The 27,500-nt window shown below is 48.5% G+C and overlaps 1 pseudogene; it reads right to left on the bottom strand.

Moving 5' to 3' along the window:
- Positions 1 to 18,182, bottom strand: part of LOC120017965 — a 31,765-nt pseudogene extending 13,583 nt beyond the window's left edge.
- Positions 18,183 to 27,500: the final 9,318 nt, after the last annotated feature.

The following is a 27,500-nucleotide window of genomic DNA, read 5'->3' as shown; positions in this document are numbered from 1 at the left end:
ATAAGGATTGCAAAAATCTAAGAAAGTCATTGAGAAATATATCTAATCAAAAACACAGAGAACCAGACAACAAAAATATACGCCTTCAATATGGAGAAACACTGAAGCAATACAAACGCACCCTAAGAACAAAAAAGGAACAGCACATTAGAAATCAGCTGGATGGAATTGAGGAATCCATAGAATCAAACCACTTCTGGGAGAATTGGAATAAATTAAACAAACCTCATCATGAGGAATTGGCTATCCAAAATGGGGATATGTGGAGAAATCACTTTGCAAACCTCTACAGCAATATAACAAAGAGCCCAGAACAAAAAGATATACAAGAAAAATTACAAATCCTTGAATTAGCAGTCAAAGACTATCAGAATCCTGTGGATACCCCAATTACAGAAGAAGAATTATTGGAAAAACTATGCAATCTCCAACCCAAAAAGGCCTGTGGTGCTGATGGTATTTTAAATGAAATGATCAAATATACAGACCACAAATTCAAATTGGCTATACTCAAACTCTTCAACATTATCCTCACTGCAGGTATTTTCCCCGATATTTGGAACCAGGGATTGATCACACCAATCTATAAAAATGGAGACAAATTTGACCCAAATAATTACAGAGGAATTTGCGTTAACAGCAACTTGGGGAAAATTCTCTGCAGTATTATAAATAGCAGACTACATCATTTCCTTGACGAACACAACGTCCTGAGCAGAAGCCAGATTGGATTTCTAAAAAATTATCGTACAACAGACCACATTTACACCCTCCACACTCTAATTGATAAACAAGTTAACCAAAACAAAGGCAAAATCTACTCGTGTTTTGTAGATTTCAAGAAAGCATTTGATTCAATTTGGCACGAAGGTCTTTTTTATAAACTAATAGAAAGTGGTATTGGAGGGAAAACATATGATTTTATTAAATCAATGTACACTAAAAACAAATGTGCGGTTAAAATTGGCAACAAGCAAACAGACTTCTTCTCTCAGGGGCGTGGAGTGAAACAGGGCTGCCCAATAAGTCCAACATTATTTAACATCTACATTAATGAATTGGCAAAAATATTAGAAGAATCGGCAGCACCTGGTATCACCCTACACAACACTGAAATCAAGTGTCTGCTGTACGCAGATGACCTGGTGCTGCTGTCTCCCACTAAAGAGGGGTTACAGCAGCACCTAGATCGTCTTCACAGGTTCTGTCAGACCTGGGCTCTGACCGTTAACCTAAAAAAAACAAATATAATGATATTCCAAAAAAGGTCGGGAAATAAGGATGACAAATATAAATTCTATTTGGACACAGTTCTATTAGAACACACCAAAAACTACACATATCTAGGACTAAATATCAGCAACACAGGTAGCTTTCACATGGCTGTGAATGAGCTGAGAGACAAAGCAAGAAGAGCATTCTATGCCATTAAAAGGAACATCAAAATTGAAATTCCAATTAGAATCTGGCTCAAAATTTTTCAATCAGTTATAGAACCAATTGCTCTATATGGCAGTGAAGTATGGGGTCCACTCTCTAATAATGAATTTACCAAATGGGACAAACATCCAATTGAAATATTGCATGCAGAGTTTTGCAAGACTGTATTGCAAGTACAAAGAAAAACTCCAAATAACGCATGTAGGGCAGAATTGGGCCAATACCCCCTCCTCATTCGAATAGAAAAAAGAGCCATCAAATATTACAACCATCTAAAAACAAGTGACCCCAAAACATTCCATCACACAGCTCTACAATGTCAAGAGATGAAACCAGAGAAGAGTCCCCTCAGCCAGCTAGTTCTGAGGCTCAGTTCACCAACCCAAACCAACCCCATAGAGCCTCGGGACAGCCCTCAGAAAATCTGGCCCAACCAAATCATCACAAAACAAAAAGAAAAATATATCACCTATTGGAAAGACACCACAAAAAATCAAAGTAAACTTCAATGCTATTTGGCTCTAAACAGACAGTACATGGTGGCAGACTATCTGACCACTGTGACTGATAGAAAACTGAGGAAAACATTGACTAGGTACAGACTCAGTGAGCACCGTCTGGCTATAGAGACCGGTCGTCACAGACAAACCTGGCTGCCCAGAGAGGACAGGCTGTGCTCACTCTGCTCCAGGGGAGAGGTAGAGACAGAGGTGCATTTCCTACTACACTGTGACAAATACTCAGACCTAAGAGCATATTTCTTTCCCAAAATTATAACTCAATACAAAGAATTTGAAACTATAAAAGATGAAGAAAAAATCAAATATTTATTGGGTGAAAAGCCAAAATGTGCAGTTTTGGCAGCCAAATATGTGTCCTCCTGCCACAACCTGAGGGACAGCCAGTGAAAAATGCAAAGTAATGTTGATAATATTTCCCATTTAGCTTAGTTTTGTTTTGTCTTTCATACCAGGTCATATGTCTTCTCAAGTCATGTTGACACTGGTCTACTACCATTGATTTAATATATTGTTGTTCTGATTAATATTGTTGTTGTAGTTGCTGTTAATGGTAATCCCATGTCCACTACTACTATTATTATTACTGTTGGTTCCACCATTTATTTATATATAAATATATATATATTTTGTATATATATACATATATATTAGATTTTTATTTTTCGATATGTATACTTTGACAATGTAAGTAATAATGAACTTGCCATGTCAATAAAGTCAATTGAATTGAATTGAATTGAGAGAGAGAGCCAGCGAGAGAGAGAGAGAGAGCCAGCGAGAGAGCGAGGGCCAGCGAGAGAGAGAGCGAGGGCCAGCGAGAGAGAGAGCGAGGGCCAGCGAGAGAGAGAGAGAGGGCCAGCGAGAGAGAGAGAGAGAGCCAGCGAGAGAGAGAGAGAGAGCCAGCGAGAGAGAGAGAGAGAGCCAGCGAGAGAGAGAGAGAGAGCCAGCGAGAGAGAGAGAGAGAGAGAGCCAGCGAGAGAGAGAGAGAGAGCCAGCGAGAGAGAGAGAGAGAGAGCCAGCGAGAGAGAGAGAGAGAGAGCCAGCGAGAGAGAGAGAGAGAGAGCCAGCGAGAGAGAGAGAGAGAGCCAGCGAGAGAGAGAGAGAGAGAGCCAGCGAGAGAGAGAGAGAGAGAGCCAGCGAGAGAGAGAGAGAGAGCCAGCGAGAGAGAGAGAGAGAGCCAGCGAGAGAGAGAGAGAGAGAGCCAGCGAGAGAGAGAGAGAGAGCGAGCGAGAGAGAGAGAGAGAGACAGAGAGAGAGAGAGAGAGAGCCAGCGAGAGAGAGAGAGAGCCAGCGAGAGAGAGAGAGAGAGCCAGCGAGAGAGAGAGAGAGAGCCAGCGAGAGAGAGAGAGAGAGCCAGCGAGAGAGAGAGAGAGAGCCAGCGAGAGAGAGAGAGAGAGCCAGCGAGAGAGAGAGAGAGAGCCAGCGAGAGAGAGAGAGAGAGCCAGCGAGAGAGAGAGAGAGAGCCAGCGAGAGAGAGAGAGAGAGCCAGCGAGAGAGAGAGAGAGAGCCAGCGAGAGAGAGAGAGAGAGCCAGCGAGAGAGAGAGAGAGAGCCAGCGAGAGAGAGAGAGCCAGCGAGAGAGAGAGCCAGCGAGAGAGAGAGAGAGCCAGCGAGAGAGAGAGAGCCAGCGAGAGAGAGAGAGCCAGAGAGAGAGAGAGAGAGAGAGCAAGACCGAGAGAGAGACAGAAAGACAGACCGAGATATAGGGGTGAAGCCCAGGCGTAACAGGACCGATATAAACAGAGGTTAGTGTGACACAGCAGACAGGAGAATCTCCCAACCAGGCAGGCAATGGGCCATGAGATTGGATGTTGTCCTCCTCACTAATCTGCTCTGATATACTATTACAGTATGTACTACAATGTTTCTGCTGCAGTCATTTAGCTGTGGCGCTGTGCCACGCTCCCCCCAAAAAATGGAACATGAAAAAAGATTTGTTGAGGCGCACTTTGAAGATGCTAGAACAGTCCACATTTACTTTCCCTCTGCAAACAAAACGAGTAATGACTAGAAAACCATCCTATTACGGAGTTGTCTGGTTTATCTATTTACCTAGTCGGCTTGGTGTTGTGCCTTCTATTCTAGATAAATATTTCTCTCAAGGTGCGAGTGCCATAGAGAGGGAAACATGCATTCTGATAAGCAGTCAATGCACAACAATTCTTAATGCAATGGTGTGGAAACAGCAGTTTTAATGGCCTCTGTTAAATAAATAAAAAAGAGGTGGATCTCAGCTTTCCATTCCTTTTTTATTTGTCAACTCTTAAAAACAGAATGTGAACTGCCCCATTTTAAATCCAGACTTTTTAGCAGAGGCATGGTTAAGCACGATACTGCTCTGCAATTCGCCATGAGCGCACAGGGGAGAGTGGGGTTCAATGTAACATGGGTCAATTATAGGGTAACTTGGGGTAAAAACGCCATCCTCTCTCTAAATAATTTTTGGGGAGTGACTTAAATAGTTAGACAGATTACATTTGTTGTTGCACAAGAGTAGCGGCAACCAGGGAAAGTATTGGGGGATTTTTTTAATGAAGTGGTTTGTGTGAAGTTTTATTAGTTTACTCCGATGGAGGGAGCAGTGGTTTGTGTGAAGTTTTATTAGTTTACTCCGATGGAGGGAGCAGTGGTTTGTGTGAAGTTTTATTAGTTTACTCCGATGGAGGGAGCGGTGGTTTGTGTGAAGTCTTATTAGTTTACTCCGATGGAGGGAGCGGTGGTTTGTGTGAAGTCTTATTAGTTTACTCCGATGGAGGGAGCGGTGGTTTGTGTGAAGTCTTATTAGTTTACTCCGATGGAGGGAGCGGTGGTTTGTGTGAAGTCTTATTAGTTTACTCCGATGGAGGGAGCGGTGGTTTGTGTGAAGTCTTATTAGTTTACTCCGATGGAGGGAGCGGTGGTTTGTGTGAAGTCTTATTAGTTTACTCCGATGGAGGGAGCAGTGGTTTGTGTGAAGTCTTATTAGTTTACTCTGATGGAGGGAGCGGTGGTTTGTGTGAAGTCTTATTAGTTTACTCCGATGGAGGGAGCGGTGGTTTGTGTGAAGTCTTATTAGTTTACTCCGATGGAGGGAGCGGTGGTTTGTGTGAAGTCTTATTAGTTTACTCCGATGGAGGGAGCGGTGGTTTGTGTGAAGTCTTATTAGTTTACTCCGATGGAGGGAGCGGTGGTTTGCGGGGAATAATATAGGAAGGTATATTCCAAAAAATAAGTGTGTGTGTGTGTTTATATATTCACCCCAAAAATATATGGGGGATGGGAAATGATGCAGACAATTACGTTGATGGAAGCAACAATCTATCCGCAATATTAAAGCGGATGCACCTCCTAAATAACATTTTAAAAAGAGGTGAAACGCTACACGGGTTAGCACACATCCTGCCTGTACAATAACATGTAGGCTTCTACTTCCAGCTTATACATTCTACACACACAATATTTTTTTTTACAGTTGTAATATTTTGTCTGTTTTTAGTCCTTCCTCTATTTCTGATGTCCATACAGTTTGACTTCTATTTGTAACTGCTATTTCACAACATTTCTGAACCTATATACATTTTACAAACCCTGTATGATTTACATTGGTTCTTGTTATTAGTGCTTCCTTCAGCTCCATTCAACCCCTCCCATCTATCTCTTCAACGCCATCCATTTTGGATTTCTATTTTCCATATATTTTCTAACTGTGCTGTGATGCTTCACAAAAGTACTGAACCTTTCTATTCTCATAGTTTATATACATTTTTGCTAAAATAATTATTATATTATTGATTGACTATGGCTTTTCAAATCACCCAGTATTGCTATATGCGGCGTTAGCTCCAGGTAAATGTTGAAATTCTTCAGCCATTCCTGGACCTGTGACCAAAAACAAGCTACATATGGACAATACAAAAATAAATAATGGCACAGCTGTCCATTTTTTGTCCTTAAATGAAACTGGCATGTATTTTTATTTATCACGATTTTCTTTAACCTTTTTTGGTCTTTAATGCAGGGCCGACAGACAAGTTCCTTACTTTTTTCCCCTTCCACTTGCCTCTTCCATTTTTGTGGTAATGCTGCAAGTAGTTGGTTGTAATTTTGGTTAGAGCATACATTTCCATATGTCTGCGTTACCTGCATGTTGTACAATTTACAAAGATTAAACCTTTTTTAAACATAAATTAGTATATTCGAGTTCAACCACAATATTTGCTGTATTATTTGTTCTGTCTTTTCAGGTGGATTAAACTGAAATTGCAACCAACTTTCTATGGCTTGTTAAAAAATAACTATATTGGAGATGATTTAGTTTTCAAATACCTGAAAGTGAACAGTTGTAATCTGAAAAGGGAAAAAGGCCATTCTTGAACATGGGGTTTCACCTCAACTTACTCTACAGGTACATTATATTCACTGTGTTAATGCAAGTTTTTTGGGACATGCTTACTAAATACAGATACTATAGGCAACCCCATGATTCAGACTATTTATTTATAGCCACCATGCTGCAAGCATTACAAGCATTTCGCTACACCCACAATAACATCTGCTTAAATATGTGTATGCAGCCAATCAAATTTGATTTGCATCAGTTGGGCTACATGTGATAATGCTTATTGCTAATAGCATACCTAATAATATGGACCATGCATTGGCTATATGCATGGTCCAATATGTTAAAGTTGCACTATGAAGAAATCGCTCCGCCATTACCTGGTTGCTAAAATTATAATAGTTTATGTGACAAAATAAGCTAGTATAGTGTAGAGAATCATTGTACCATCATTAACAGACATATAGTTGTTTCAGCTGGTTTGTCAAAACCGAAAGTAAAAGATGCAAAAACAAAAAAACTTACCAGGAAGCATAGAAATAGGAAGCATAGAAATAGCAACATAGAACAGATCTACCGCTTCGTAGACTTGCTTAAAAGTAGAATGATAGATCTATAACTCACTTTTTATGTGAATTTGGTCGGGTCGCTCAACAAGTTACACATCGCCACTTTAAAATAATTTTGGGGGATAATTTCTAGAGGTGGAAATTATATTTTAGATGGTGTCAGCATCCTTTTAAAATTCACCAAAACTGAGCTTCTCCGTATTTCTACATACAATTGCTCTGGGGTAGACCCCAAAACAAGGGGAGAGGGACCCCTCTTTGAACCGCACCTAGATTACCGTTTCCCCCCACTGCTACACATTTTTCAAGAGGAAACACTGGTACGTTCTCAAAGGCTAGCCACACTAAGATGAGCTATTTGAAGAGAATCAGTTTGAGCAAAGTGAGACATAGAATCGCTCATCTTGATTACATAATGAGTAGTTATTTCAGATGCAAGGTCATTTGCAGATTAGTGATCTGTGCAGGCCGACTGCAATGTAGCCGATCTCAAAGATGTACTGCAAGCCTGTCCTTGGCTCATTGCATGGTGTGTAAGGGTCATTGTGTGTGCACAAACGTGTGTGTGAACATGAGAATTATCTCATTTACATAAGTTCACACACCCCTGAGTTAATACTTTGTAGAAGCACCTTTGGCGGCGATTACAGCTTTGATTCTTCTTAGGTATGTCTGTATCAGCTTTGATTCTTCTTAGGTATGTCTGTATCAGCTTTGCACATCTGGATTTGGGGATTTTCTCCCATTCTTCCTTGCAGATTCTCAAGCTCTGTTGAGTTCATTTTTTTATTTCACCTTTATTTAACCAGGTAGGCTAGTTGAGAACAAGTTCTCATTTGCAACTGCGACCTGGCCAAGATAAAGCAAAGCAGTTCGACACAAACAACAGAGTTACACATGGAATAAACAAACATACAATCAATAATACAGTAGGAAAATCTATATACAGCATGTGCAAATGAGGTAGGATAAGAGAGGTAAGGCAATAAATAGGCCATGATGGCAAAGTAATTACAATATAGCAATTAAACACTGGAATGGTAGAATGTGCAAGTTGAAATACTGGGGTGCAAATAAGCAAGATAAATAAATAAATACAGTATGAGGATGAGGTAGATTGGATGGACTATTTACAGATGAGCCATGTACAGGTGCAGTGATCTGCTCTGACAGCTGGTGCTTAAAGCTAGTGAGGGAGGTAAGAGACTCCAGCTTCAGAGATTTTTGCAGTTCGTTCCAGTCATTGGCAGCAGAGAACTGGAAGGAGAGGCGGCCAAAGAAAAAATTGGCTTTGGGGGTGAGCAGTGAGATATACCTGCTGGAGCGCGTGCTACGGGTGGGTGCTGCTATGGTGACCAGTGAGCTGAGATAAGGCGGGGCTTTACCTAGCAGAGACTTGTAGATGACCTGGAGCCAGTGGGTTTGGCGACGAATATGAAGCGAGGGCCAGCCAACGAGAGCATACAGGTCGCAGTGGTGGGTAGTATATGGGGCTTTGGAAACAAAACAGATGGCACTGTGATAGACTACTCAACAAATTGGATGCAGAGTGTTGGAGGCTATTTTGTAAATGACATCGCCGAAGTCGAGGATCGGTAGGATGGTCAGTTTTACGAGGGTATGTTTGGCAGCAGGAGTGAAGGATGCTTTGTTGCGAAATAGGAAGACGATTCTAGATTTAATTTTGGATTGGAGATGTTTAATGTGAGTCTGGAAGGAGAGTTTACAGTCTAACCAGACACCTAGGTATTTGTAGTTGTCCACATATTCTTAGTCAGAACCGTCCAGAGTAGTGATGCTGGACGGGCGGGCAGGTGCGGGCAGCGATCGGTTGAAGAGCATGCATTTAGTTTTACTTGCATTTAAGAGCAGTTGGAGGCCACGGAAGAGTTGTATGGCATTGAAGCTCATCTGGAGGTTAGTTAACACAGTGTCCAAAGAAGGGCCAGAGGTATACAGAATGGCGTCGTCTGCGTAGAAGTGGATCAAAGAATCACCAGCAGCAAGAGCGACATCATTGATGTATACAGAGAAGAGAGTCGGCCCGAGAATTGAACCCTGTTGCACCCCCATAGAGACTGCCAGAGGTCCGAACAGGCCCTCCGATTTGACATACTGAACTCTGAGAAGTAGGTGAACCAAGCGAGGCAATCATTTGAGAAACCAAGGCTGTTGAGTCTGCCAATAAGAATGTTGTGATTGACAGATTCGAAAGCCTTGGCCAGGTCGATGAATACGGCTGCACAGTAATGTCTCTTATCGATGGTGGTTATGATATTGTTTAGGACCTTGAGCGTGGCTGAGGTGCACCCATGACCAAGTTAAATGGGGAGTGGTGGTGAACAGCAATCGTCAAATCTTTCCACAAATGTTCAAGTCTGGGCTTTGGCTGGGCCACTCAAGGACTTTCACATTCTTGTTCTGAAGCCATTCCAGCGTTGCTTTGGCTGTATGCTTGGGGTCGTTGTCCTGTTGGAACGCAAATCATCACCCCAGTCTGAAGTCATTTGCACTCTGAAGCAGGTTCTCATCAAGGATTTGCCTCCATTCATTGTTCCCTCTATCCTTACCTGTCTCCCAGTCCCTGCCCCTGAAAAGCATCCCCATAGCATGATGCTGCCACCACCATGGTTTACGGTAGGGATGACGTTAACCAGGCACAACTCACCACCTGTCTTTCTCCAGACATAGCGCTTTGCATTCAGGATAAAGAGTTACATTTTAGTCTCATCAAGGCAGAGAATCTTTCACAGTCTTTCACATGCCTTTTTGCAAACTCCAGGTGTACTGTTTTCTGCCTTTTTCTCAGGAGTGGCTTCCGTCTGGCCACTCTCCCATAAAGTCCAGATTGGTGATAGGCTGTCTTTCTGGCAGGTTCTTCAAACTCAGCCAAGGAACTCTGTAGTTCTGTCAGAGTGGTCATCGGGTGCTTGGTCACCTCCCTGACCAAGGTCCTTCTTGCCCGGTTGGTCAGTTTGGTCGGACGGCCAGCTCTAGGCAGAGTCTGGGTAGTTCCATATTTCTTCCATTTCCCAATGATGGAGACCACTGTGCTCTTGGAAATTGTTTTAAACCCTTCCCCAGATACAGTATATGCCTCATCACAATTCTCTCTCGGAGATCTATGGACAGTTCTTTGGACTTCATGGTATAGTTTCTGCTCTGACATGCACTGTCAACAGTGGAACCTTATATAGGACAGGTGAGTCTTTCTAAATCATGTCCAAACAATGGAATTGGCCACAGTTGGACTCCAAATCCAGTTGTAGAGACATCTCATGGATGATCATGATCACGCGCGCAATTTGGAGGGTCATAGCAAAGGGTCTGAAAACGTATGTACTGTAAATGCAATATTTCTGTATTTCATTTTCACTAAATTTGCAAACATTTCTAAAAACATGTTTTTACGTTGTCATTATGGGTTACTGTGTGTAGATGGGTGAGTAAAATAATATTGAATCCAATTTGAATTCAGGATGTAACACGACGACGTGCAACTGGCAGCCCGCAGGCCGTCCACCTTTTGAAGGCTCTCGGATCTATATTTTATATAATATATTTTAGCAACTCAGTCGGGGTCTCAATTTACTGTTTCCAATTAGTACACAAGGTGCAACTTCATAATTAGATTTTGCATCAGCAGTCAGTCTCTGATAAACAAAAAAATTCTAAATAATTGACTATCTTTAATTAGGCAAGTCAGTTAAGAACTAATTCTTATTTACAATGACAGCCTACCGGAGAACAGTGGGTTAACTGCCTTGTTCAGAGGCAGAACGACAGATTTTTGACCTTTTCAGCTCGGGGATTCGATCCAGCAACCTTTCAGTTACTGGCCAAACGCTCTAACCACTAGGCTACCTGCTGCCCCAGTTAGCCCATGTCAACTAAAAATGTTTAGATTGCCAAGTTAGTCAGTCTCACTCAGATATTAAAACCAGCAAACATTTCTCTCCGCCCCACTGCAAAATTAGTAGAATTGCATGAAATTAGTTAAAAATTGCTACATATTTTCTCCGCCCCATGTCAAAATGTGTAGAATTGCAGCAAATTTGCTTTAAAATTGCAACACTTTCTCTACACCCCATGGCAAAATGTATATAATTGCATGAAAATGTACTTGCTGTATGTGTGTGTTCTCACTGACACTAATCCTAGGTCAGTGAGCTGCTTTGTGTGTACATGCTTATACATGTGTGTGGTGTGTCTGTCCATGCGCCAATGTATCTGTCTGTATGCATGCGCCCTCAGTTTGCGACTACCCCTGGGTCGGTCAGAGAGCTGTTCTCTGTCTCTCTAACACTGTGTGTGTGTGTGTGTGTGTGTGTGTGTGTGTGTGTGTGTGTGTGTGTGTGCGTCTGCGGCAGTGTGTTGATTGTGGCCACCCACCCTGCCTCACCAGGCCAGAGACACAAAGACAACAGTCTGCAGGACAGCATTATACTGCATACTACAGACCCTGTGCTGGGCTACTAGGATACACATGTTTCTTTCACAAAGACTTGGGCTGAAAACGAACCAGCAACCAGCAGCTTTTTCATCTCAATAAAGAGGGTATACATAGTGTCGCCCGACTGGGTGATTCTCAAGACATTTGGAATTTCCTTTCCAGATATCTTCCACCACATTTCCTCTTGGATTCAATGAGATTATGATCTGAGAAAGTCTCATTCTGTCTTATTACAGGACAAATATATATTTCTATTAAGGGATCTCCATCCCTGTTTCTGGAGAGCTAGCCCCCACTGTAGATTTTCACTCCAACACCAGTTGTAACTAACCTGATTCAGCTTATCAACATGCAAATTATTAGAATTAGGTGCACTAGATTAGAGTTGGAGCTAGAACCTACATAACGGTAGATCTACAGGAACAGGGTTGGAGGTTAAACCTACAGAACGGTAGCTCTCCAGGAACAGGGTTGGAGGGAAAACCTACAGAACGGTACAGTGGTTTGTCCTTTAAAAGTTTCAGCGTACTGCAGCACAGCTTGCGTGGTGCAGCAGAATTCTATGGCACGTTAATTAAGTGCCAACCACTGGTACCATTAATGCTAGTTAGTGCTAGTTTGACCACCAGAGGGCATCTTTGAGAAGCATATGATAACCTTCAATAGTGGCTGTACTAGAGAATTTAAAACCTTTTTTTGTAAGAACATAGTATATGAGACTGATTTTAAGAAATGTTGCTTAATTAATTAGATTAATATTATGGTGTTTCTATTCCAAGAAAAAAATATGATGCTGTACAACGTGACGTCGGGAGTAGGCTATAGTACTGGGCTATTTAGCTAAAGGAATCCCTGTGTCGTGCGGGCACGGGTTCAATTCCCCGATGGGGAGGAAGGAGTAGGCTGTCCTTGTAAATAAGATTTTTTTTTAAACTGACTTGCCTTGTTAAATAAAGGTTACACTAAGAGCATAACATTTCTACACCCTAATTGTAGTCTAACCAATAACCAAACGGAGATTGTCAAAATAAAATCTCATTGATTTATCAAGACCAGTCCCCATGCTTGTCTCAGAGCAGCGCGAAACGGTGCTAAAATAGTTGTAGGCTAATGCTTCAAATGCTATTGCTTCTAACTTCAATATGCTCTTTAAATAAATAAAGACCTACACCACTTTTAACAGCACATTACTCAACACTAGAGAGACTCATGTCGCCTATGGTAGGCCTACAGTATATTGAAAAGTATGACGTGACTCTCGCCAATAATCACATATAGAGGATTGGAAGATTCTAAATTAAAACCAAAAGCCGCCTCATGGGTCTCCCAGTGGTGGCCGGCACGGGTATCTGTAGCAACGCATTTTGCATTGCAATGCAGTAACTTAGACAGCTGCGCCACTGGGGAGGCCCCATCCACAAAGTATCAAAATACAGAGAGGTGTTGGTAGAGGTTTATTGTCCTGCTAATAGCCCATAATGGGCTATTATAATAGTGTACATGGTGTCCAGGTCAGAATACCCAAAACATTTATTTATTAAAGACTATCAGAAAGAATTTTGGTACTTATTTATTTTGATCCAAAGCCATGAATGAGTGAGTCACTCAGCTTTATGTAGGTGCCGCTATGACTATGCCATCAACTTGATAATATATAACGATTTGAGGTTATTTTGTTTAAAAAAAATAAAAAGTGATAGAAACACTGGGCCAATTGTGCACCGTCCTATGGGACTCCCAATCACGGTCAGATGTGATACATAATAATAATACTTTTTGTTGTATTATTTGTTTTGTCTTTTACGGTGGATTAAACTGAATTGCAACCAATCACGGCCGGTTGTGATACAGCCAACCTAACTAAGAAATACATTTGACTATAGAATTCTCCCCCTACCCTCCTTCTAGGCAAGTCTATTGTCCAGCTACCTGCTAATAGCCATAAAGGCGCTGTACAACGTGACCGTGTGTGTTTAAAAGAGTATTTTCCAGTAAGCAACAATTTGTTTACCTTCATGAGGCAACTTCGACCTAATATTTCTGTAATTCAGTGATATTTCTTCCCATAGTAATTCATTATGGATCCATAACTAAATGAACGTCTGCATTTTGGAAAAGTATTTTTATCATTATTTTATTAACGAAAGCATAAAGATACCATTATTAGTTACATTGTTTTAGTTTGAACGTGCAGACTGGCACTAAGAACAGCGGAAACGTTTCCCAAGTCTGCACCATTATTAGTGCAATGCCCCTTAAAGTGTTGCTCTGTGCTACCGAGTGTGGCGGGGTGGGGGTCCACCGCCTCCCCCTTCCTTCCTCCCTTCCCCATGGGCTAGGTCCGTCTTCTGTGCGCGGCTCTGCGGCCCATCCCGTGCCCCCTGCCCTCGTGCCTTGAACCTCGTGCGCTTTCAGTGGATACAGCTGAAGAACTGCAAGGCAATCCCACTGTGAGCCACTCGGGAGACATGACCAATATATATTGTCCTGCTAATAACAGGGTTAATAATATATCTGTGAGAATATCCAAGGGGCTTTAATTTAATTCTAAATTAATAATAAATCGCTTGGTTTAAAAAATAATATTTGAGATGATTTTGTTTTCAAATAACGTAAAATGAGCGACAAAAAGGCCATCCTTGAACGTGGAGTGAGACATTGTTACTAATTTGTAAATACAGCCTGTTTGTTATTTATAATTATTTCTGTTTGGAGGGAGAGAAACCAAAAACCTACAGTCATCTCATGGGTCTTCAGGAGTGGCCTACAGTACTACAGTAAGAGAAAAAGAATCCTAACAAAATAAAAACCTCAGTGTAACAACAGTTTTAGTAAGTAATACTGAGGTCGTGCACAATTATCAGTTTATATTTAGGTTTATGTCACCCATTCATTGTCAGTTAGAGACACAGTAGGACCACAAATGACCTCTAAGTACCGCGGCATAATCACAAAACTTTTAGTGGAGCAACCACCGTAGCTCTCTAGGAACAGGGTTGGAGAGGCCTACCCTTGTATATAATGAACAACTTTGGGGCCTCATTTGAAATGGCATGCTATTCTCTAGTGCAGTAATTGGGACTCCTTTTGAGCAGACCTGGATCCCTGGGTTTTCCCACTCACCTAGTCTCCTTATTGAACTGGAGCCTCCAGCTGATCCCAGGCTGTTGGGTGCCTGGAACAATGAGAGGTTTCAGACCAGGTCAATACAAGGATATCAACACCACCTGGGTATCAGTCTGTTTAGCCATCATTCCACTCCTTATCATGCTAAACATTGTTTGGCAATGACACAGTAGGAGTGGAATGTTAGCAAACAGGTTAGATTTCAGGCTACGCACAAACTATATAGTGAACAAGAGTACTGTACCTCACAATACAACACACTATCATTGTGCTGCTTTGATTTGCTCATTTCTATTTAGGCAGTTCAGCAAGTCCTTATTTGTGGATAGTAACCATTTTCCTGCCTAGCTGGGTTGTATATCAATAGTCTGTCCTCATGACTCACCATGTAAGAGGCGGTCGCTCTGTGTAGTGGGGACATCCGTCGGATCAGGTCCTCCTGGAGCAGCTGGATGTTGGCTTGTAGGGAGGGGGCCGTAGCATGCCCAGCCTGGAGGCCCCAACAGCGGGCAGCTCCAACCCGAATCCCAGGCTCTGTCCCAGGCCTTCCCTGCTGCTGCTGACTGGGGTCCTGGAGGAAGAGGACAGGGAGGCCAGGAGCTCTGTGTTGCTGAGGGACCCGAGAGGGTTCTTACAAGCCTGGTTGGCCAGCTTGGTGATGCCCCGTGCCTCACTTGTACTCATCATCTCCAGCCGCTTGCCTGGGGAGTCCATCTTGATGCCTCGCAGATGAGAGCCACTTGGAAGAGAGGAGGGGAGAGGTGGAGCAGGGGAGAAGAGAGTGGTGGGGCGGGAGGAGGAGGGGGGATTGGATTGTAGGGTTGGCGTTACTGAGCCTGTGAATTCCAAGGGTTGTGGTAGTTTCCATCTACTAGAGGGGGAAGATGAAGAGGGGGAAGGAGAGTCGGGTAAATGATCAAGGGTGTTGCCTATTAACTGTGTCCTCTGACCTTTGCAGGCTAACCTATCAGAACCACCCATAGCCCAGTTGTTTAAAGAGTTCATCCCCTCAGCTTGGGAGAGGAGAGAGGGGGTGGAGGAGAGCTGGTGCTCTGCTCTAACCCCCAGGGCTCCTAGCCCATCCAACCCGCACAAACCCTCCTCTGGCTGGGTAGAGATGTCCAGGATGAGAGGGTCTGTGAGCAGGTTTCCGTACAGAGCTCCAGGCGGTGTGGGCTCCAGAAGGCTTGCAACCTCCTCCAGCAACTCCAGCCCCAGTGCCTCTCCTCTGGAGTCAGGCAGCTCCACTGTCCCCTCAGCCTGCCCCCTGCTGGGGAGTGCGGGGAGCTGCGGGTACACACAGTCCCTCATGAGCCTGGTGCTGCCGATGTCCAACCGGGACACTTTAGGAGGGGGCCGGATCGACTTGAGGCTGGTCTCCCATGACTCCTCTTCCTGAAGCATGTAACAGGACGAGGAAGAGAAATAGGGCGGCGCCTGGCCGCTGATTGACAGGTGGGTGGCGGAGGTAGTAGCAACGGGAGGAGAGGGAGTTGCGGATCCCTGGTCCCTGATTGGAGGTAAGTGTGAGGCGGAGTGGTGGGATTGGTTGATCTGGGGCAGGACACGGAAGAGGCGGTGGTGTCTGGGGAGCCCCAGAAAGTTGCCGCAGGGCCGGGCACCGACGGGTGAGAGGTTTCAACTTGGCAGACTTCTTAGGCTGGGGGAAGACAGAGAAAGTCATACAGCGTGTTTGAGGGGATCAGTTCGAGCAAGGGGAGGCAGAGAATTACTCATTTTGATAAGAAAATTAGTAATTATTTGAGATGCAAGTTGATTCGTAAATCACAGAGTCGTCACCTAGACTTGCATTTTGAAGGTTTAGGTTGCCGTTAAGCACTTTGCCAATAAAATTATTTGGATAATAAAGACGTCCATACTCTTCTATCCTAACCGTGTTAACTTCTCTGGGATAGGTGGCAGTATTTTCACATCCAGATGAAACACTTGTCCAAAGTAAACTGCCTGCTACTCAGGCCCAGAAGCTAAGATGTGCATATTATTAGTAGATTTGGATAGAAAGCACTCTGAAGTTTCTAAAACTGTTTGAATCATGTCTGAGTATAACAGAACTTATTTGGCAGGCGAAACCCCAAGGACAAAACATTCAGAGTTTTCTTTTTTTGAGGTCACTCTTTTCAATGAGTATTCATTGGGAATCCAGATTTCTAAGGGACCTTCTTGCAGTTCCTATCGCTTCCACTGGATGTCAACAGTCTTTAGAAATTGGTTGAGGTTTTTCCTTTGAGAAATGAAGAAGTAGCACTGTTCAGAATGAGGCTCGAGGGAAGTGTACTCTTTGTTAGAGGCGCGTGACCTGAAAGCTAGCTACACTTTGTTTTCCTCCGGTATTGAACACAGATCATCCTGTCTTAAATTTGATCTATTATTTACGTAAAAAAATACCTAAAGTTGTATTACAAAAGTAGTTTGAAATGTTTGGACAAAGCTTACAGGTAACTTATGAGATATTTTGTAGTCACATTGATCCAGAAAAACACCGGTTCCAACTTGCGCAAACGCGCCAAATAAATGGACATTTTGGATATATATCGACGGAATTAATCGAACAAAAGGACCATTTGCGATGTTTATGGGACATATTGGAGTGCCAACAGAAGAAGCTCGTCAAAGGTAAGGCATGAATTATATCTTTATTTCTGCGTTTTGCGTCGCGCCTGGAGGGTTGAAATAGGATTGTCTGTGTTTGTTTACTGGGGTGATGTCATCAGATAATAGCATCGTTTGCTTTCCCCGTAAAGCATTTTTGAAATCTGACATGTTGGCTGGATTCACAACAAGTGTAGCTTTAATTTGGTGTATTGCATGTGTGATTTCATGAAAGTTTAATTTCTATAGTAATTTATTTGAATTTGGCGCTCTGCTTTTTCACTGGACGTTGGCCTAGCGTCCCACATATCCCAGAGAGGTTAATGGATAGAGAATAATGACATCCTAAGGAAAGAACTAGAAAGTAAAATCCATCTACCTTCTTGTTGATGTTCATGTCCTCCATCTTGGCTTTGAGTAGTTTCATCTTGTTCATGGTGATAGAGTTCTCCAGGGACAGCTGTCCCAAAGCCAAGCCCCCCGTCTCCTCGTCGTCCTCCGTGTACATGTTGTACACTGAGCCTCCACTGGAACACACACGGACACCAAGACACACACATAAACGACTTGGACAGAAAATGCAAAGATCACACATGGACAGGACTTTCACGGGGGAAGAGATCAACAGCTAACAGAGAGAAATATATCCTGTTCTGAACTGTCCTAAACTACTTTAGTCCACAATGTCGTCACACATTCACCCATCCTGACATTGACCAGATATTTGAGGAAGAATATAAACCAGGTCTATTTTTAGACTGTCTCTGTGTAGAACTGTCATTTTAATGACGTATTGTTGACATGCTGGCCCTAAACCTAAACAATTTAATTCCCTATGCTTAACCTTTGGACCTGCCACCTACTCTTCCTAATAAAACACACGGATCTAAAATCTGTATATCGTCTCAGAGTGACTCACCTGAGTGATTCTGAGACAGGGGTCAGAGTTCCATCCCCTCGGTCGACGACCCGGAAGAAGCTGAGCTGGTCTCCCTCTCGGTACACCAGGAAAGTGACCTGCTTGCTGCTAGGCAGACTCTTATCCCAGCCCTCCTCCCTGTCTCCCTCCATTACCTCCACCATATCCTTCATTGGGTCCTCAACAGGCACTGAAGGAGAGAGAAACATGCTTCTACATCTGCATTTCTTGCTGTAAGGGGTTTCAGGCTGGGTTTTACATCGGATGATGTAAAAAGGGCTTAATAAATACATTTGATTGAACACGTCAGCCAGGCAGCCAGCCAGCCAGCCAGCAACTCAGTCAGCCAGCCAGCCAGCCAGCCACTCAGTCAGCCAGCCACTCAGCCAGCCAGCCACTCAGTCAGCCAGCCAGCCACTCAGTCAGTCAGCCAGCCACTCAGTCAGTCAGCCAGCCACTCAGTCAGTCAGCCAGCCACTCAGTCAGTCAGCCAGCCACTCAGTCAGTCAGCCAGCCACTCAGTCAGTCAGCCAGCCACTCAGTCAGTCAGCCAGCCAGCCAGCCAGCCAGCCAGTCAGTCAGCCAGCCAGTCAGTCAGCCAGTCAGTCAGCCACTCAGTCAGTCAGTCACTCAGTCAGCCAGCCAGCCACTCAGTCAGTCAGCCAGCCACTCAGTCAGTCAGCCAGCCACTCAGTCAGCCAGCCAGCCACTCAGTCAGCCAGCCAGCCACTCAGTCAGCCAGCCAGCCACTCAGTCAGCCAGCCAGCCACTCAGTCAGCCAGCCAGCCACTCAGTCAGCCAGCCACTCAGTCAGCCAGCCAGCCACTCAGTCAGTCAGCCAGCCACTCAGTCAGCAGGCCAGCCACTCAGTCAGCCAGCCAGACACTCAGCCAGCCACTCAGTCAGTCAGTCAGCCAGCCAGCCAGGCAGTCAGCGAGTCAGCCAGGCAGTCAGCGAGTCACTCAGCGAGTCACTCAGCCAGCCACTCAGCCAGCCACTCAGCCAGCCACTCAGCCAGCCACTCAGCCAGTCAGTCAGTCAGCCAGCCACTCAGTCAGTCAGTCAGCCAGCCACTCAGTCAGTCAGTCAGCCAGCCACTCAGTCAGTCAGTCAGCCAGCCACTCAGTCAGTCAGTCAGTCAGCCAGCCACTCAGTCAGTCAGTCAGTCAGCCAGCCACTCAGTCAGTCAGTCAGCCAGCCACTCAGTCAGTCAGTCAGCCAGCCACTCAGTCAGTCAGTCAGTCAGCCACTCAGTCAGCCACTCAGTCAGTCAGTCAGTCAGTCAGCCAGCCAGTCAGTCAGTCAGCCAGTCAGTCAGCCACTCAGTCAGTCAGCCAGCCACTCAGTCAGTCACTCAGTCAGCCAGCCAGCCACTCAGTCAGTCAGTCAGTCAGCCAGCCAGCCAGCCAGTCAGCCAGCCAGTCAGTCAGTCAGCCAGTCAGTCAGCCACTCAGTCAGTCAGTCAGCCACTCAGTCAGTCACTCAGTCAGCCAGCCACTCAGTCAGCCAGCCACTCAGTCAGCCAGCCAGCCACTCAGTCAGCCAGCCAGTCAGCCAGTCAGTCAGCCAGCCAGTCAGTCAGTCAGCCAGCCAGTCAGTCAGTCAGTCAGCCAGCCAGCCAGTCAGTCAGCCAGCCAGCCAGTCAGTCAGTCAGCCACTCAGTCAGTCAGTCAGCCACTCAGTCAGTCAGTCAGCCACTCAGTCAGTCAGTCAGCCACTCAGTCAGTCAGCCAGTCAGTCAGTCAGCCACTCAGCCAGCCAGCCACCCAGTCAGTCAGCCAGCCAGCCACTCAGTCAGTCAGTCAGCCAGCCACTCAGTCAGTCAGCCAGCCACTCAGTCAGTCAGTCAGCCAGCCACTCAGTCAGTCAGTCAGCCAGCCACTCAGTCAGTCAGCCACTCAGTCAGTCAGTCAGTCAGCCAGCCACTCAGTCAGTCAGTCAGCCAGCCACTCAGTCAGTCAGTCAGTCAGCCAGCCACTCAGTCAGTCAGTCAGCCACTCAGTCAGTCAGTCAGTCAGCCACTCAGTCAGCCACTCAGTCAGTCAGTCAGTCAGTCAGCCAGCCACTCAGTCAGTCAGTCAGCCAGCCACTCAGTCAGTCAGTCAGCCAGCCACTCAGTCAGTCAGTCAGCCAGCCACTCAGTCAGTCAGTCAGCCAGCCACTCAGTCAGTCAGTCAGCCAGCCACTCAGTCAGTCAGTCAGCCAGCCACTCAGTCAGCCAGCCACTCAGTCAGTCAGCCACTCAGTCAGTCAGCCACTCAGTCAGTCAGCCACTCAGTCAGTCAGCCACTCAGCCACTCAGTCAGTCAGCCACTCAGTCAGTCAGTCAGTCAGCCAGCCACCCACTCAGTCAGCCAGCCAGCCACCCACTCAGTCAGCCAGCCAGCCACCCACTCAGTCAGCCAGCCACCCACTCAGTCAGTCAGTCAGCCAGCCACTCAGTCAGTCAGCCAGCCACTCAGTCAGTCAGCCAGCCACTCAGTCAGTCAGCCACTCAGTCAGTCAGCCAGCCACTCAGTCAGTCAGCCAGCCACTCAGTCAGTCAGTCAGCCAGCCACTCAGTCAGTCAGTCAGCCAGCCACTCAGTCAGTCAGTCAGCCAGCCACTCAGTCAGTCAGTCAGCCAGCCACTCAGTCAGTCAGTCAGCCAGCCACTCAGTCAGTCAGTCAGTCAGTCAGTCAGTCAGCCAGCCACTCAGTCAGTCAGCCAGCCACTCAGTCAGTCAGCCAGCCACTCAGTCAGTCAGTCAGTCAGCCAGCCACTCAGTCAGTCAGCCACTCAGTCAGTCAGTCAGTCAGCCAGCCACTCAGTCAGTCAGTCAGCCAGCCACTCAGTCAGTCAGTCAGTCAGCCAGCCACTCAGTCAGTCAGTCAGCCACTCAGTCAGTCAGTCAGTCAGCCACTCAGTCAGCCACTCAGTCAGTCAGTCAGTCAGTCAGCCAGCCACTCAGTCAGTCAGTCAGCCAGCCACTCAGTCAGTCAGTCAGCCAGCCACTCAGTCAGTCAGTCAGCCAGCCACTCAGTCAGTCAGTCAGCCAGCCACTCAGTCAGTCAGTCAGCCAGCCACTCAGTCAGTCAGTCAGCCAGCCACTCAGTCAGCCAGCCACTCAGTCAGTCAGCCACTCAGTCAGTCAGCCACTCAGTCAGTCAGCCACTCAGTCAGTCAGCCACTCAGCCACTCAGTCAGTCAGCCACTCAGTCAGTCAGTCAGTCAGCCAGCCACCCACTCAGTCAGCCAGCCAGCCACCCACTCAGTCAGCCAGCCAGCCACCCACTCAGTCAGCCAGTCAGCCACTCAGTCAGTCAGTCAGCCAGCCACTCAGTCAGTCAGCCAGCCACTCAGTCAGTCAGCCAGCCACTCAGTCAGTCAGCCACTCAGTCAGTCAGCCAGCCACTCAGTCAGTCAGCCAGCCACTCAGTCAGTCAGTCAGCCAGCCACTCAGTCAGTCAGTCAGCCAGCCACTCAGTCAGTCAGTCAGCCAGCCACTCAGTCAGTCAGTCAGCCAGCCACTCAGTCAGTCAGTCAGTCAGCCAGCCACTCAGCCAGCCAGTCAGTCAGTCAGCCAGCCACTCAGTCAGTCAGTCAGCCAGCCACTCAGTCAGTCAGTCAGCCAGCCACTCAGTCAGTCAGCCAGCCAGCCACTCAGTCAGTCAGTCAGTCAGCCAGTCAGTCAGTCAGCCAGTCAGTCAGTCAGCCAGCCACTCAGTCAGTCAGTCAGCCAGCCACTCAGTCAGTCAGTCAGCCAGCCACTCAGTCAGTCAGTCAGCCAGCCAGCCACTCAGTCAGCCAGCCACTCAGTCAGTCAGCCAGCCACTCAGTCAGTCACTCAGTCAGTCAGCCAGCCAGCCACTCAGTCAGTCAGTCAGCCAGCCACTCAGTCAGTCAGTCAGCCAGCCACTCAGTCAGCCAGCCACTCAGTCAGTCAGTCAGCCAGCCACTCAGTCAGTCAGTCAGCCAGCCACTCAGTCAGTCAGCCAGCCACTCAGTCAGCCAGCCAGTCAGTCAGCCAGCCAGCCACTCAGTCAGTCAGCCAGCCACTCAGTCAGTCAGCCAGCCACTCAGTCAGTCAGCCAGCCACTCAGTCAGTCAGCCAGCCACTCAGTCAGTCAGTCAGCCAGCCACTCAGTCAGTCAGCCACTCAGTCAGTCAGTCAGCCAGCCAGCCAGCCAGCCAGCCAGTCAGTCAGCCAGCCAGTCAGTCAGCCAGTCAGTCAGCCACTCAGTCAGTCAGTCACTCAGTCAGCCAGCCAGCCACTCAGTCAGTCAGCCAGCCACTCAGTCAGTCAGCCAGCCACTCAGTCAGTCAGCCAGCCACTCAGTCAGCCAGCCAGCCACTCAGTCAGCCAGCCAGCCACTCAGTCAGCCAGCCAGCCACTCAGTCAGTCAGCCAGCCACTCAGTCAGTCAGTCAGCCAGCCACTCAGTCAGTCAGTCAGCCAGCCACTCAGTCAGTCAGTCAGCCAGCCACTCAGTCAGTCAGTCAGTCAGCCAGCCACTCAGCCAGCCAGTCAGTCAGTCAGTCAGCCAGCCACTCAGTCAGTCAGCCAGCCACTCAGTCAGTCAGTCAGCCAGCCACTCAGTCAGTCAGTCAGCCAGCCACTCAGTCAGTCAGCCAGCCAGCCACTCAGTCAGTCAGTCAGCCAGTCAGTCAGTCAGCCAGTCAGTCAGTCAGTCAGTCAGCCAGTCAGTCAGTCAGCCAGCCACTCAGTCAGTCAGTCAGCCAGCCACTCAGTCAGTCAGTCAGCCAGCCACTCAGTCAGTCAGTCAGCCAGCCAGCCACTCAGTCAGCCAGCCACTCAGTCAGCCAGCCACTCAGTCAGTCACTCAGTCAGTCAGCCAGCCAGCCACTCAGTCAGTCAGTCAGCCAGCCACTCAGTCAGTCAGTCAGCCAGCCACTCAGTCAGCCAGCCACTCAGTCAGTCAGTCAGCCAGCCACTCAGTCAGTCAGTCAGCCAGCCACTCAGTCAGTCAGCCAGCCACTCAGTCAGCCAGCCAGTCAGTCAGCCAGCCAGCCACTCAGTCAGTCAGCCAGCCACTCAGTCAGTCAGCCAGCCACTCAGTCAGTCAGCCAGCCACTCAGTCAGTCAGTCAGCCAGCCACTCAGTCAGTCAGCCAGCCACTCAGTCAGTCAGCCAGCCACTCAGTCAGTCAGCCAGCCAGTCAGTCAGTCAGCCACTCAGTCAGTCAGTCAGCCAGCCAGCCAGCCAGCCAGCCAGTCAGTCAGCCAGCCACTCAGTCAGCCAGCCACTCAGTCAGTCAGCCAGCCACTCAGTCAGCAGGCCAGCCACTCAGTCAGCAGGCCAGCCACTCAGTCAGCCAGCCAGACACTCAGCCAGCCACTCAGTCAGTCAGTCAGCCAGCCAGCCAGGCAGTCAGCGAGTCAGCCAGGAAGTCAGCGAGTCACTCAGCGAGTCAACTCAGCCAGCCACTCAGCCAGCCACTCAGCCAGCCACTCAGCCAGCCACTCAGTCAGCCACTCAGCCAGTCAGTCAGTCAGCCAGCCACTCAGTCAGTCAGTCAGCCAGCCACTCAGTCAGTCAGTCAGTCAGCCAGCCACTCAGTCAGTCAGTCAGCCACTCAGTCAGTCAGTCAGTCAGCCAGCCACTCAGTCAGTCAGTCAGCCACTCAGTCAGTCAGTCAGTCAGCCACTCAGTCAGCCACTCAGTCAGCCACTCAGTCAGTCAGTCAGTCAGTCAGTCAGCCAGCCAGCCAGTCAGCCAGTCAGTCAGCCAGTCAGTCAGCCACTCAGTCAGTCAGTCAGCCACTCAGTCAGTCACTCAGTCAGCCAGCCAGCCACTCAGTCAGTCAGTCAGTCAGTCAGCCAGCCAGCCAGTCAGCCAGCCAGTCAGTCAGTCAGCCAGTCAGTCAGCCACTCAGTCAGTCAGTCAGCCACTCAGTCAGTCACTCAGTCAGCCAGCCAGCCAGCCACTCAGTCAGCCAGCCACTCAGTCAGCCAGCCAGCCACTCAGTCAGCCAGCCAGTCAGCCAGTCAGTCAGCCAGCCAGCCAGTCAGTCAGTCAGCCAGCCAGTCAGTCAGTCAGTCAGCCAGCCAGCCAGTCAGTCAGTCAGTCAGCCACTCAGTCAGTCAGCCACTCAGTCAGTCAGTCAGCCACTCAGTCAGTCAGTCAGCCACTCAGTCAGTCAGTCAGCCACTCAGTCAGTCAGCCAGTCAGTCAGTCAGCCAGTCAGTCAGTCAGCCACTCAGCCAGCCAGCCACCCACTCAGTCAGCCAGCCAGCCACTCAGTCAGTCAGCCAGCCACTCAGTCAGTCAGCCAGCCACTCAGTCAGTCAGTCAGCCAGCCACTCAGTCAGTCAGTCAGCCAGCCACTCAGTCAGTCAGCCACTCAGTCAGTCAGTCAGTCAGCCAGCCACTCAGTCAGTCAGTCAGTCAGTCAGCCAGCCACTCAGTCAGCCACTCAGTCAGTCAGTCAGCCACTCAGTCAGTCAGTCAGCCACTCAGTCAGTCAGTCAGCCACTCAGTCAGCCACTCAGTCAGTCAGTCAGTCAGTCAGTCAGCCAGCCACTCAGTCAGTCAGTCAGCCAGCCACTCAGTCAGTCAGTCAGCCAGCCACTCAGTCAGTCAGCCAGCCACTCAGTCAGTCAGTCAGCCAGCCACTCAGTCAGTCAGTCAGCCAGCCACTCAGTCAGTCAGTCAGCCAGCCAGCCACTCAGTCAGTCAGTCAGCCAGCCACTCAGTCAGTCAGCCACTCAGTCAGTCAGCCACTCAGCCACTCAGTCAGTCAGCCACTCAGTCAGTCAGTCAGTCAGCCAGCCACCCACTCAGTCAGCCAGCCAGCCACCCACTCAGTCAGCCAGCCAGCCACCCACTCAGTCAGCCAGCCAGCCACTCAGTCAGTCAGTCAGCCAGCCACTCAGTCAGTCAGCCAGCCACTCAGTCAGTCAGCCAGCCACTCAGTCAGTCAGCCAGCCACTCAGTCAGTCAGCCAGCCACTCAGTCAGTCAGTCAGCCAGCCACTCAGTCAGTCAGTCAGTCAGCCAGCCACTCAGTCAGTCAGCCAGCCACTCAGTCAGTCAGTCAGTCAGTCAGCCAGCCACTCAGCCAGCCAGTCAGTCAGTCAGCCAGCCACTCAGTCAGTCAGTCAGCCAGCCACTCAGTCAGTCAGCCAGCCACTCAGTCAGTCAGTCAGCCAGCCACTCAGTCAGTCAGCCAGCCAGCCACTCAGTCAGTCAGTCAGCCAGCCAGTCAGTCAGTCAGCCAGTCAGTCAGTCAGCCAGCCACTCAGTCAGTCAGTCAGCCAGCCACTCAGTCAGTCAGTCAGCCAGCCACTCAGTCAGTCAGTCAGCCAGCCACTCAGTCAGTCAGTCAGCCAGCCACTCAGTCAGTCAGTCAGTCAGTCAGCCAGCCAGCCAGTCAGTCAGTCAGCCAGTCAGTCAGCCAGCCACTCAGTCAGTCAGTCAGCCAGCCACTCAGTCAGTCAGTCAGCCAGCCACTCAGTCAGTCAGTCAGCCAGCCAGCCACTCAGTCAGTCAGCCAGCCACTCAGTCAGTCAGCCAGCCACTCAGTCAGTCACTCAGTCAGTCAGTCAGCCAGCCACTCAGTCAGTCAGTCAGCCAGCCACTCAGTCAGTCAGTCAGCCAGCCACTCAGTCAGTCAGTCAGCCAGCCACTCAGTCAGTCAGTCAGCCAGCCACTCAGTCAGTCAGTCAGCCAGCCACTCAGTCAGTCAGTCAGCCAGCCACTCAGTCAGTCAGTCAGCCAGCCACTCAGTCAGTCAGTCAGCCAGCCACTCAGTCAGTCAGTCAGCCAGCCACTCAGTCAGTCAGTCAGCCAGCCACTCAGTCAGTCAGTCAGCCAGCCAGCCAGTCAGCCAGTCAGTCAGCCACTCAGTCAGTCAGTCAGTCAGCCACTCAGTCAGTCAGTCAGTCAGCCACTCAGTCAGCCAGCCAGCCACTCAGTCAGCCAGCCAGCCACTCAGTCAGTCAGCCAGCCACTCAGTCAGTCAGCCAGCCACTCAGTCAGCCAGCCACTCAGTCAGCCAGCCACTCAGTCAGCCAGCCACTCAGTCAGCCAGCCACTCAGTCAGCCAGCCACTCAGTCAGCCAGCCAGCCAGTCAGCCAGCCAGCCAGCCAGTCAGTCAGCCAGCCACTCAGTCAGTCAGTCAGCCACTCAGTCAGTCAGTCAGCCACTCAGTCAGTCAGTCAGCCACTCAGTCAGTCAGTCAGCCACTCAGTCAGTCAGTCAGCCACTCAGTCAGTCAGCCACTCAGTCAGTCAGTCAGTCAGCCAGTCAGTCAGTCAGCCACTCAGCCAGCCAGCCACCCACTCAGTCAGCCACTCAGTCAGTCAGCCAGCCACTCAGTCAGTCAGCCAGCCACTCAGTCAGTCAGCCAGCCACTCAGTCAGTCAGCCAGCCACTCAGTCAGTCAGCCAGCCACTCAGTCAGTCAGCCAGCCACTCAGTCAGTCAGTCAGCCAGCCACTCAGTCAGTCAGTCAGCCAGCCACTCAGTCAGTCAGTCAGCCAGCCACTCAGTCAGTCAGTCAGTCAGTCAGCCAGCCACTCAGTCAGTCAGTCAGTCAGCCAGCCACTCAGTCAGTCAGCCAGCCACTCAGTCAGTCAGCCACTCAGTCAGTCAGCCAGCCACTCAGTCAGTCAGCCAGCCACTCAGTCAGTCAGCCAGCCACTCAGTCAGTCAGTCAGCCAGCCACTCAGTCAGTCAGCCACTCAGTCAGTCAGTCAGCCACTCAGTCAGCCAGCCAGCCAGCCACCCACTCAGTCAGCCAGCCAGCCAGCCACCCACCTCAGTCAGGCCAGCCACTCAGTCAGTCAGCCAGCCACTCAGTCAGTCAGCCAGCCACTCAGTCAGTCAGCCACCCACTCAGTCAGTCAGCCAGCCACTCAGTCAGTCAGCCAGCCACTCAGTCAGTCAGCCAGCCACTCAGTCAGTCAGCCAGCCACTCAGTCAGTCAGCCAGCCACTCAGTCAGTCAGTCAGCCAGCCACTCAGTCAGTCAGTCAGCCAGCCACTCAGTCAGTCAGCCAGCCAGCCACTCAGTCAGCCAGCCACTCAGTCAGTCAGCCAGCCACTCAGTCAGCCAGCCACTCAGTCAGTCAGCCAGCCAGCCACTCAGTCAGTCAGTCAGTCAGTCAGCCAGCCACTCAGTCAGTCAGTCAGCCAGCCACTCAGTCAGTCAGTCAGCCAGCCACTCAGTCAGTCAGCCACCCAGTCAGTCAGTCAGCCAGCCACTCAGTCAGTCAATCAGCCAGCCACTCAGTCAGTCAATCAGCCAGCCACTCAGTCAGTCAGTCAGTCAGTCAGCCAGCCAGCCACTCAGTCAGTCAGCCAGCCAGCCACTCACTCAGTCAGCCACTCAGTCAGTCAGTCAGTCAGCCACTCAGTCAGTCAGTCAGTCAGCCAGCCACTCAGTCAGTCAGTCAGTCAGTCAGTCAGTCAGCCAGCCACTCAGCCACTCAGTCAGCCAGCCACTCAGTCAGTCAGCCAGCCACTCAGTCAGTCAGCCAGCCAGCCACTCAGTCAGTCAGTCAGTCAGCCAGCCAGTCAGTCAGCCAGTCAGCAGTCAGCCAGC

Source organism: Salvelinus namaycush, chromosome 22 (genome assembly GCF_016432855.1).
Source record: "Salvelinus namaycush isolate Seneca chromosome 22, SaNama_1.0, whole genome shotgun sequence".
In the NCBI taxonomy this organism is placed as follows: domain Eukaryota; kingdom Metazoa; phylum Chordata; class Actinopteri; order Salmoniformes; family Salmonidae; genus Salvelinus; species Salvelinus namaycush.
This window is presented reverse-complemented; position numbering and strand designations above follow the sequence as displayed.